The sequence below is a fragment of the Saccopteryx bilineata genome, chromosome 1 (genome assembly GCF_036850765.1).
Source record: "Saccopteryx bilineata isolate mSacBil1 chromosome 1, mSacBil1_pri_phased_curated, whole genome shotgun sequence".
Taxonomy (NCBI): Eukaryota; Metazoa; Chordata; class Mammalia; order Chiroptera; family Emballonuridae; genus Saccopteryx; species Saccopteryx bilineata.
In genome coordinates this window covers 161576414-161589096 of record NC_089490.1, presented here as the reverse complement: position 1 = coordinate 161589096, position 12683 = coordinate 161576414, and the positions used below count along the sequence as shown (strand labels likewise).

General features: G+C 41.3%; 1 protein-coding gene and 1 pseudogene across 3 annotated transcripts in view; one reads left to right on the top strand and one right to left on the bottom strand.

Annotated features, from left to right (window-relative positions):
* Nucleotides 1–12683, top strand: part of PINX1 (PIN2 (TERF1) interacting telomerase inhibitor 1) — an 87930-nt gene that overhangs the window by 37427 nt on the left and 37820 nt on the right. The window lies entirely within an intron of this gene.
* Nucleotides 4355–7497, bottom strand: LOC136320229 (26S proteasome regulatory subunit 8-like; annotated as a pseudogene).

Genomic DNA, 12683 nt, shown 5'->3' with positions numbered 1-12683 from the left:
AATTTAAATATCAATACGAAGGGAACAACAGAATTTAATGTGAGCTTCAGAGATTAAAGAATGTTCCCATTTAAAGAGGAAGTAGACAGTACAAATTATCTAGAAAGATCATACAACTTTTAACTTTTGGGGACATTTACCAGTAGAATCAAATGTCATGTGAGAGAATGGAGGGACAGTCTTGCAGGGGTCATGAGGAAACCATTATCCCACCCCTCCTTTCACTGTAATCCACCTGAACAACATAACAACCTTGGAGATAGTAAATCTAAGGCAACATTATGATTAGTTTACCAAAAATACTAAGTTTGATCCAGGATGATTCTTTGTACCTAGTACAGTCTTCACCTCTGTTAATACCTCTGAAGCCAGAGTCAAAAGATACTGTCTTATAGGTTACATTCTGTTGTTTTCTTCTCTTCCACAATAATGTGGTTTGTTGGAACTTAATAATGGAAAAGCAGGGGAAACTTCAAAGGTAGTAGAACTCGAACCATTCTGTATTTGTCGATTACCTAGTGCAGGGGTCCCCAAACTACGGCCAGCGGGCCGCATGCGGCCCCCTGAGGCCGTTTATCCAGCTCCTGCCACACTTACAGAAGGGACACCTCCTTCATTGGTGGTCAGTGAGAGGAGCACAGGATGCAGATGCAAAGTGTGGTGTCACTCACGTACAGTACTACTTCCTGTGACGGGGGATGCACGTGTCATGGCTCCGGAAGCGCATCATATCACTTGTTACGGCTAGCAGTGACAAATACGGAACCGGACATTGACCAGCTCATTAGCCAAAAGCAGGCCCATAGCTCCCATTGAAATACTGGTCAGTTTGTTGATTTAAATTTACTTGTTCTTTATTTTAAATATTGTATTTGTTCCCGTTTTGTTTTTTTTACTTTAAAATAAGATATGTGCAGTGTGCATAGGGATTTGTTCATAGTTTTTTTTTTTATAGTCTGGCCCTCCAACGGTCTGAGGGACAATGAACTGGCCCCCTGTGTAAAACGTTTGGGACCCCTGACTTAGTGTGACCGAGTTATTATACTAATTGCTGAGACTATAAAGACAATAGTACATGGCCCCCTTCATGGAATCCGTGGTCCTCTGCTAGACAGATAGAAGTATAAGCGTATTGAACATACTCTAATAAATTCTCTGAGAGCCTACAGTGTATTTTTCCTACAGTGACTTGAGTGATCTTTTGCAAATGTAATTGAGATCATGTCACAACTTTGTTCAAAACCCTCCCAAGTTTCCCTGTCATACTCAGAGTAAATGGCCTAAAGTCCTACATGATCCTCTCCTGAATCCCCCTGCATGCGCACGCACGCACACACACACACACAAACATACGCGCGCATTTGTGTACACACACACACAGTTATTGTGCTTACTCATTTTCTGTTTTTATCTTGGCTGCTCTGCTCCGGTCCCACTGGCTCCCTTGCTGCTCCTCCTGTACTTGGTAGTTCCTCTGTGAGGAACAGCTTGCCCTGCCTCCTTCACATTTCTCCTCTCAGTCTCCCTTGATTTACCCTGTTTATAATTGAAAGTGCAAGTAACAACAACCAAACCCCTGACACTCCTGTACCCTCTTCTGTGCTTTATTTTTCTCCATAGCAGTTATGGGTATGTGATGTACTGAGAAGTTGGCTTATTTACTCTCTTCTGCAGAAAGGGAACCATGTATGGGCAGGACTTTTTTACTCTTTTAGCATCTAGAACCATGCCTGCCATTGAGTTCTCAGTGAAGTCTTTGTTGAATTAAATTTATTTATTTATTTATTTATTTATATTTTTCTGAAGTTGGAAACAGGGAGATAGACTCCCGCATGTGCCCGCCCGACCAGGATCTACCCGGCATGCCCACCAGGGGGCGATGCTCTGCCAACCAGGGGGTGTTGCTCTGTTGCTACCAGAGCCACTCTAGCACCTGAGGCAGAGGCCATGGAGCCATCCTCAGCGCCCAGGCCAACTTTGCTCCAATGGAGCCTTGGCTGCGAAAGGGGAAGAGAGAGACAGAGAAGAAGGAGAGGGGGAGGGATGGAGAAGCAGATGGGCGCTTCTCCTGTGTGCCCTGGCTGGGAATCAAACCCGAGACTCCCGCATGCCAGGCTGACGCTCTACCACTGAGCCAACCGGCCAGGGCCCTAAATTTATTTGTTAAAGAATGCTTTAAACAACGGAACACAGACCATGGAGCCAGGGATTCTTACTGAGGATGTGAGGAAAAGGTACAGAGAGGAATCATCAACTGATCTAGGCCCAAAAGCAGACTGATTCTGGGTGAATCAGTCATAGAAAAGATGTAACATGAACAACAGCTTATCCTGGGTCTCAAATTCAAATGCCAGTGGGGTCCAGGTATGTGACTGTAAATGTGTAAGTAGTCTGATTTAAGACCACAGGGAATCAGGGAAACTGATATTCTGTCTGAAAGTACCCAAGATTCTGAATAATAACAATGATGATAGTGTCGATGATGATTGTGGTGGTGGTGGTGGTGGTAAATCCTTTTCAGAACAAATGAAATGTGTTTGTGATATCACCTGTCACAGACTGCTAGTTTGTAATCTTTGGCTTATTTGGAGGTGAGAGAGCTAGGTAGTTTTATGTGTGTAAGTGTAGAATTGCACAGCAAAGACTAGCTTCTCAGAGCCATCTTGTTGAGTGTGCGAGGCAGCATACTAAACGTATTTGAGATATGTTTTTTATCTCTGGATATGCAAATGTTCATACCTGTCCTCTATAGGAACTCATATTCCTCTGAGCTTTGGACTTCTACCTTTTCCTGCTTTGGTAGCTGTCAAATGCATTGGGGCAGCTAAGAAGCTCAGGAGAACTTGTGCCATTTAGGCAGCTGCCTGACTGGTGTGAGATCAGTGTGTAAACAGTGCCTGAGATCAGGTTATTGGCTGGCCCCTTCTAATTCAGGATGCAGGGGAAATCATTCCAAGTGAGTAAGAAGCATTACAGAGCTGGGTTTTCTATTGAGCACAGCTTTTGAGAAAAGGAAGAAGAGCTGGATATTGACTTTTTGGTGCCTGTCCTATCAGTGGTCTGTTAATCAACAGAGGATAAATTATTGCTCTTTGGAAACAGGAAAGGATCCCCTTGGCTTGAAGGCATTTCTGCCTTTCTTTTCTTTGTTTTTTCTTTTTATTGGTAGAGGATCTTTCCTCCAGCCATTTGCTCCTTGGGGGTTTTGTTAAGGACTGAAGGAAAACTGAAGGGAGCTCTTTTGATTTATCTTCTATCCTTTCCTTTTGGTCACTCCACGGGGCTAAAATAGCCGAGTTGGCTTTAATATGTCGCCATTAGAGACCAAACATTAGCTGGAATAAACCATCATGCCTCACAATGAAAAATGTCCCCTGATTGGCTAATTAATCAGTCAAAGGGGAATGACATGGCTCTCTGCTTGAGGGACTCTGCTAGAGAGAAACAGGCTGTTGATAAATGGTTTTCCAACAAATTCATATATCAAGGAAACTTAGTCATTTTTTAACTATAGTTTGTGTGACTGCAATTTTTTTTCCAACTTTTTCTTTTCTGCTGCTCTTGCTGTTTAGGCTGCATTTTTGTTGATAGAAAAATATAGGATTTTAGATATGAGGAAATTAATGCTTTCTATTTATTCATGTCTGTTAGTTTGATTGATTTTGATTGTCTAGGTTTATCGATAGCTGGATTCAAGTAGCTATTTCTAAAATAACTTATGAAATTATTAAATTTTCCTGGCTTCCTTTAAAGTTAAGATCTCCAGATTCTGGTACATACTGCCTGAGTTTGAATCCTGGCCCCATTAGTTTCTAGTAGTAAGATACTGGGCAAATTACATAATCTCTCTGTGCATTAATTTTCTTGTCTTTAAAAGGGGGATAATAATAGTGTCACCTAATACAATGGTTTTGAAAATTAAATGATATCTATAAAACATTTGAAACAGTCTTTAGCACATATGATATAATTACTTTTTAAACATTCATTATTACTTTTTTTATAAGATTTTATTTATTGATTTAGAGCAGCGGTTCCGACCCCTGTGTTTTGATCGTTTGACCCCCGCTGGGGTCGCGACCCACAGGTTGAGAACCGCTGATTTAGAGAGAGGAGACAGAGGTGGAGGGGGAGTGGGAAGCATCAACTTATGATAATTGCTTCTCATATGTGCCTTGACCAGGAAGCCCAGGGTTTTGAAACGGTGACCTCAGAATTTCAGGTCGATGCTTTATCCACTGCACCACCACAGGTCAGGCTCATTATTATTTTTAAATCAAAGTAATAAATGCACATAGTTTTTAAAAAATTGAGCTGCAGTGAACAGCATGAAAAATGGCTTTTTTTTTTTTTTTTTGGTCCCGAAGAGCTTTATTTGAGGAATCTACACAAGGAACATCTACTTCACTTCCATAGCTTCTTGATGGACATATTTTTCTCACTATCCTTCTGCATGACCTTGGCTACTGCCATCTCAAAGTCCTCCTGGGTGACATGGACTCGCCGTTCCCGCAGGGCATACATGCCAGCTTCAGTGCACACACCCTTCACTTCAGCCCCTGATGCTCCTGGCATGAGCTCAGCAGTTTTTCTCAGATTGATTCCCTGGGTCAGGTTCATTTTTCAAGAATGGATCTTCAGAATGTCCAGCCGAGCCTCCTCATTAGGGGGCGAGAATTCAATTTTTCTGTCAATGTGCCCTGGGCGAAGCAAAGCTGAGTCCAGGATATCAATCCTATTAGTAGCCATGATAACCTTGATATTCTTGGTAGCCTCGAAGCCATCCAGCTGGTTAAGCAGCTCCAGCATGGTGCGTTGCACTTCACTGTCCCCTCCAGAACCCCCCTCCAGCCGTGAGGAGCCAATGGAGTCGATCTCATCCATGAAGATGATAGACGGAGCATGCTCTCGTGCCGTGACAAACAGTTCCCGCACCATTCTTGCCCCTTCCCCAATGAATTTCTGTACCAATTCAGAGCCAGAGACACGAATAAAGGTACAGTCTGTGTGATGAGCCATAGCCCGGGCCAACAGTGTCTTCCCAGTGCCTGGGGGTCCGTACAGCAGCACTCCCTTAGGCTGTGCAATGCCTAGTGCTTCAAAGAGCTCAGGATGCTTAACAGGCAGCTCAATGACTTCTTTGATCTCCTTGATTTGCTTGTCCAATCCACCAATCATCTTTTTTTTTTTTTTTTTTTAATATTAATATTTTTTTATTAAATTTAATGCAGTGACATTGATAAATCAGGGTACATATGTTAAGAGAAAATATCTCTAGATTATTTTGCCATTTGATTGTGCTGTATACCCCTCCCGCAAAGTTAAATTGTCTTCTGTCACCTTCTATCTGGTTTTCTTTGTGCCCCTCCCCTCCCCTAACCCCTCTCTCCTTCTTCACCCCCTCCCCCCTCCCCCAACCCCCCCCGCCCCTGTTGCCATCACATTCTTGTTCATGTCTCTGAGTCTCATTTTTATGTCCCTTCTATGTATGGATTCATCTCAGTTTTTTTTCTGATTTACTTATTTCACTCCGTATAATGTTATCAAGGTCCATCCATGTTATTGTAAATGATCCGATGTCATCATTTCTTATGGCTGAATAGTATTCCATAGTATATATGTACCAAAGTTTTTTAATCCACTCGTCCTCTGACGGACACTTGGGCTGTTTCCAGATCTTCGCTATTGTGAACAATGCTGCCACAAACATGCGGGTGCATTTCTCCTTTTCGAGCCGTTCTATGGTGTCCTTGGGGTATATTCCTAAAAGTGGGATAGCTGGGTCAAAAGGCGGTTCGATTTTCAGATTTTTGAGGAATCTCCATACTGTTTTCCACAGTGGCTGCACCAGTCTGCATTCCCACCAGCAGTGCAGGAGGGTCCCCTTTTCTCCACATCCTCGCCAGCACTTATTCTGTGTTGTTTTGTTGATAAGCGCCATTCTGACTGGTGTAAGGTGATATCTCATTGTGGTTTTAATTTGCATTTCTCTAATGATTAGTGATGTTGAGCATTTTTTCATATGCCTATTGGCCATCTGTATGTCCTCTTTGGAGAAGTGTCTATTCATCTCTTTTGCCCATTTTTGGATTGGGTTGTTTGTCTTCCTGGTGTTGAGTTTTACAAGTTCTTTATAAATTTTGGTTATTAACCCCTTATCAGACGTATTGTCAAATATGTTCTCCCATTGTGTAGTTTGTCTTTTTATTCTGTTCTTGTTGTCTTTAGCTGTGCAAAAGCTTTTTAGTTTGATATAGTCCCATTTGTTTATCCTGTCTTTTATTTCACTTCCCCGTGGAGATAAATCAGCAAATATATTGCTCCGAGAGATGTCGGAGAGCTTACTGCCTATGTTTTCTTCTAAGATGCTTATGGTTTCACGGCCTACATTCAAGTCTTTTATCCATTTTGAGTTTATTTTTGTGAGTGGTGTAAGCTGGTGATCTAGTTTCATTTTTTTGCAGGTAGCTATCCAATTTTCCCAACACCATTTGTTAAAGAGGCTGTCTTTACTCCATTGTATTTCCTTACCTCCTTTGTCAAATATCAGTTGTCCATAGAACTGTGGGTTTATTTCTGGGTTCTCTGTTCTATTCCATTGATCTATATGCCTGTTCTTATGCCAGTACCAGGCTGTTTTGAGTACAATGGCCTTGTAGTATAACTTGATATCAGGAAGTGTGATACCTCCCACTTTATTCTTCTTTTTTAAGATTGCTGAGGCTATTCGTGTCCTTTTTTGGTTCCATATAAATTTTTGGAATATGTGTTCTATATCTTTGAAGTATGTCATTGGTATTTTAATTGGTATTGCATTGAATTTATAAATTGCTTTGGGTAATATAGACATTTTAATGATGTTTATTCTTCCTAACCATGAGCACGGTATATGCTTCCACTTGTTAGTATCTTCCTTGATTTCTTTTATCAATGTTTTGTAATTTTCCGAGTACAAGTCTTTAGTCTCCTTGGTTAAGTTTACTCCTAGGTACTTTATTTTTTTGGTTGTAATTGTGAAGGGGTCCACCAATCATCTTGTAAGTTGAATCTGGAACCTTCTCCACCATCATCAGTGATACCAGTGGGTCTACTTTGTTGGGCAAGATCTTGTGCAGAGTGTAGCTGTCATTTCATAGAGCCATCCGGCAGTTGGGTGTCACATCACTGATGTCAATATTCTTGTCCACATCTACAACAAATTTGCCCTCAGGATGTACCTTAACCAACACTTTCTTATCCATGGCCCGGACTACTTCCCCTACATAGGAGCCTTGTTCCTGCAGCAGCTGTAGCTCCTCCTGCAATAGGCGAACTTTTGCATTAAGCTCATTCCTCTATGCCTGCAGCCTCCGGAGATTTTGGCTCTTATCATTCACAATCAGCTTCACTCTTGGACAGATAATATTGGTGGAGTCCACTGCCTGCCTTCCCCTCTTCCAGCTCCATCTGCTCTGGTCTGTCAACCGCCATCTTCCCTCTATCGCAGAGACCGCCGGCATCCGACAAAAATGGCATTCTTTAACCATACCCCTCACCTCTTCACCTCCCAGACCTGCACCTTATAGCACTTCTAGTTCTTTTTCAATTATGTGATATTTATCTTTCTTTTTTCTTTTTTTTTTATTAAATTTATTGGGATGACATTGGTTAATAAGATAATATAGGCCCTGGCTGGTTGGCTCGGTGGTAGAGCATTGGCCCGGAGTGTGGAAGTCCCAGGTTCGATTCCTGGTCAGGGCACACAGGAGAAGTGACCATCTGCTTCTCTACCACTCCCCCTCTTCTTTCTTTCTCTCCCTCTCTTCTCCCACAGCCATAGTTCATTCAAGCAAGTTGACTCCAGGTACTGAGGATGGTACCATGGCCTTGCCTCAGGCACTAAAATAGCTCAGTTGTTGAGCAATAGGGCAATGGCCCCAAATGGCTAGACCATTGCCCCCATAGGGGGGATTGCTGGGTGGGTCCTGGCCGGGGTATGTGCAGGAGTCTGTCTCTCTGCCTCCCTGCCTCTCAATAATAATAATAATAATAAAGATAATATAGGTTTCAAGCGTACATTTCTATATGCAATATACAATTCCTTTGTATATTGCATTTTGTACCAACACCCAAAGTCGCATTATCTTCTGCCACCATATATTTGACCCCCTTTGACCTTTACTATCCCCCAACCCCTAGCCCTCTGGTAACCACCATATTGTTGTCTGTGTTTTGAATTTTTATTTTCTTATGTATTCATTTGATGCTTTCAGTTTTGTATCCCACATGAGTGAAGTCATATGGTTCTTAATTTTTTCTGTCTGACTTATTTTGCCATCTTATATTGACTTTGTTGATGTGTTCATTTTTAACATTGTACACTTCTATTTTAGTAGATTTGGTTTTGGGCCTTTTACCACTCAAAATACTGATGTATAGTATTATAATTATTAGTTAATGTGGTGTTTATATTTTTTTACTGTAAATACTGTTCCCTGTTAAGCCAAGTATGTAGTATACTATAATTGCATTTCCTTTTATTAGTTTGTGTTGTCTTCTGGTGGGAAACAAAAGGCCTATCCACATAATTTTCCTCACACTCTCTACTCACCTCAGTGTAAGACTTTCTGCAGTGTCAGATACATTAGATACTCTGCCACATCAGTCTTTCCCGAGGAGACTGCCCCCTAGGATGCCCTTCTTCCCACTCACTTTGGACTGGCAGTGTGGTTTGCTGCCGTCTTAGATATTTTCCTCCCCCTTGCTCCTGTCATTGCCTGTGTCCTAAATACTGAGCCACCTCACTTATCTTCAACTGCTTTCTGAAAAGGGGTACAGGTCTGAAAATCTAATGTAATGGCAGATTGTGTGGGTATGGAATTCTGGATTGGAAATTATTTTCTTTCAGAATTTTGAAGGTATTACTCTAATGTCTTCTGATAGCAATAGTTGTTATCCTTATTTTGATCCTTTACCCAACTGTTTTCTTTGTCTTTAAGAGTTTTTAGGATCTTTTTATCTTTGGATTTCTAAAATCTTGTGGAAATATGAGTTGGTTGAGTTTTTATTCACCAGATACTCGACAGGCCTTTCAATGTGAAGATTCATGTTTTTCATCAGTCTGGAAAATTGCCTTTTATTCATTGTTTGATAATTTTTCCCTTTTGTTTTCTCTGGAAGCCATTAGTTACATAGTGGACTTCTTGAATTGTTCCTCAGATTTTAAAATGTTTTATTTTCCTGTATCTTTATTCTGCTTGGGGGAGATTTCCTTGAGTTTATCTTCTAAACTTTCTATTAAAATTTTTAAAAGATTATTAATTATTTTAGAGAGAGAGGAAGAAAGAAAGAGAGAGAGAAAGACAGAAACATTGAGCTATTCCTGTATGTGCCCTGCCCAGGGATTGAACCCGCAACCTTTGCAAATTGGAACAATGCTCTACCAGCCGAACTATCTGGACAGGCTCTATTAAAATTTAAAATTTTGCTCTCATGTTTTTAATTTACAAGAGCTATTTCTCATCATGTAATTGTTCCTTTATATTTCCTTATTTCAAAAAAATAGCATCATGTTTTGTGTTGTGAATATGTTTTGTTATCTCTGAATGTATTATGAAATTTATAGGTTGTTTTCTTTTTCCTCTGAGCTCCTATTTCTTTTGGATGTAAGAGTCAATCAGTGAACCCCTGATTGAGCTCTGTTTGCATAGGTAGCATTGCTCCTCTGTGAGTTTTGCTGTAGCATGTTTATGGTGAGTAGGCCTCTTCTGGGGGAACCCCCAGATGTCAAATTTTTCAGGTCTTTTCTTCAGTGGGGTTCATTTTTGCCAGAACGGCACTCTTGCTTGGGGAGCATGACCTAGTTGCTGGTCAGGGAGGGGCAGGTGGTCATTACGTACAAACTTTGGCCTGATCTGGCCTCCCCCTTCTCGGGCCTGTCTCACCCTGCCCTCCCCACTCAGGTCTGACCCAGCAGAGCCTCCAAGTTCAGTCTTTCCAGAGATTAAACCTTTTGTCTTCTCACACATTTTTATTTTAGATGAGACACTAAGATGAAATCCTTTTACATCAAAAGAAAAATGTGTTTAAAAATTTGACAACCCTTTTACTCATCCATTGATTTCACAATGTAAACTATTTTATTTCAGAAGTCTTAAGGGTCAGGGGAGCTTTTGCTTTCAAATCCTGGCCCTAGCAGTATTCTCATTTTAAAACAAAACACAAACAAAAACTTACCCTATTTGCTACTCAGATTTACTTCCTTATAAGGTGTACTTATATGTGTAAGTAGATTGCAGAAATAGGATTTCCCTGGAAACCATCTAAATGCTAAATGATCCTGGTGGGCCTCCCCTTCTACACATGCATGTTTCCTCTTTCCCCTTCTCATCCTCATGACTGTTTCCTACTCACATAGAGTAGGCGCCTGAATGAGACCGAAAGCCTCTACTTTGAAGTGGAGGCAGTTGTGTACGATTGTTATCCTTCCTTTCCCTTAGCTCTAATGGTCACTCTTCGTGTGAATTATGTCCAAATAATTTACTAAGTGCCTCAGTTGTCTAAAATATGATGGAAATATGCAGTTCTTAATTTACGCTATATAAATGTGTAAGTAGATTGCAGAAAATTCCCTGAGTCTCCCGAATTACCTTATTATTGTTCTTACCCCATAAGGAAGCCCTTGGGTGTGATTCCTATAGCCAGCAAGCTGCAGTATTGTGGGTTTTCTCCAGGCACACTGGAGAAAATATTACCAATATCCTGATCATTACTACTCCCAATTGTTATTACCTCTGAATTACTCTCCTAACTAGTCTTCCTGACTCCAGTTTTTCCCTTTTTTAGAGTACATTCTCTGTCTTGCCCCTGGCTCCCATTTACTCTCCCAAAGAAAGAATGCAGGTGAGACAGGCCTTACTGATGCAGGTTTGCCTTTCTTAGACATTATAATTGCACTGTTGGAAAAGATCAGTGGAAACTAGTTACGACGTTGAAGGGGAAAGAATAATTTACTGAGTGACAGGAGTATCTCCATTTCAGTCTTAGGTGTTGGTAACTACCCTTTTGACCTTGAGCCAAGCTAAAACCTCTGGTCCTGAGTTTCAGATTGAAGCACTGGTGAGGTCACTTTCTTTTCTTTCTTTTTCTTTTTTTTTTTTTTAGATTTTTATTTATTCATTTTGAGAGAGAGAGAGAGAGAGAGAAAGAGGGGAGGAACAGAAAGCATCAACTTCCATATGTACCTTGACTAGGCAAGCCCAGGGTTTTGAACTGGTGACCTCAGCGTTTCAGGTTGACACTTTATCCACTGTGCCACTACAGGTCAGGGGCCATTTTCTGTGAGAATGATAATGAGTAAATTAAATATATACCAAGAGTAGTAGGGAAAAAAGAGTAAAAACCCTAAACCAGTGGTCCCCAAACTTTTTACACAGGGGGCCAGTTCACGGTCCCTCAGACCATTGGAGGGCCAGACTATAAAAAAAACTATGAACAAATCCCTATGCACACTGCACATACCTTATTTTGAAGTAAAAAAACAAAACGGGAACAAATACAATATTTAAAATAAAGAACAAGTAAATTTAAATTAACAAACTGACCAGTATTTCAATGAGAACTGTGCTCCTCTCACTGACCACCAGTGAAAGAGGTGCCCCCTTCCGGAAGTGCGGCGGGGGCCGGATAAATGGCTTCACGGGGCCTTATGTGGCCCACAGGCCGTAGTTTGGGGACCTCTGCCCTAAACAATCTTTTCCTCATTGTATATCTCACTTACCCAGTATAGTTGGATAATGAATTTGAGTATGATCTTTAATTTTTCTTTCCTTTGACCATTATATCCAGTGAGACCATCTCCAACTCCTATTGATTTTATATTTTTAATATCTATAGCATTCATCCTGCTTTTCCATTATTACCAATATCCTGATCATTACTACTCCCAATTGTTATTACCCCTGATTACTCTCCTAACTGGTCTCCCTAATTCCAGTTTTTCCCTTTTTTAGAGCACCCTATTATTATGTACTTTCTCAAACCTCTTTGTAGTATTCTGTCTTCCTTCGGCAGTCCCCTACATCTAACAAATGCACATCCTTAGCCCAGCATCCTAGACTCTCACCACCTTGCCCTGATCGCCATCTCAAATGCTCATGCCCACTGATCCATAATACAGATCTCCACCAGGACTGTCTCACCCACTTCAGACATCCTTTGTCTTCTCACATTTTTGTTTCCCCACAACATTGCCTCCACTTTTACTGCCCTCACCTTATCCACTCTGGCCATCTGAGTCCTTCCAGTGCAGCTCAAGTCCTGCCTCCTGCCATTGAAGAAGGAAGAGAAGGAATGCACAGTTGTTTAATCGAACAGCGTTACTAATTAAAGCCCTGGCTCGTTCGTGTATTCAGCATATTTTAGTAAATGCCTCTGTGCCAGGCACTGTTCTAGGCACCAGTGATGTAGCAGCGAACAGAACAGACAAGAATCTCTGCCCACGTGGGGCCTGCATTGCAGAAGCATCTTCATGAAAGTTCCCCACTGCAGTCTTTCCCTTCACCAAACTCCACATTTGTTTGAATTTGCTGTCACTGTGTGCTGTCTTTGCTTGTTACCTCTTTCATTATCCTTTTAGTAGTGTATGTCTTACTACTCTACCTATAAGACAGAGGCCATGACTTTGTGTCCCTTTATGGGCCCCT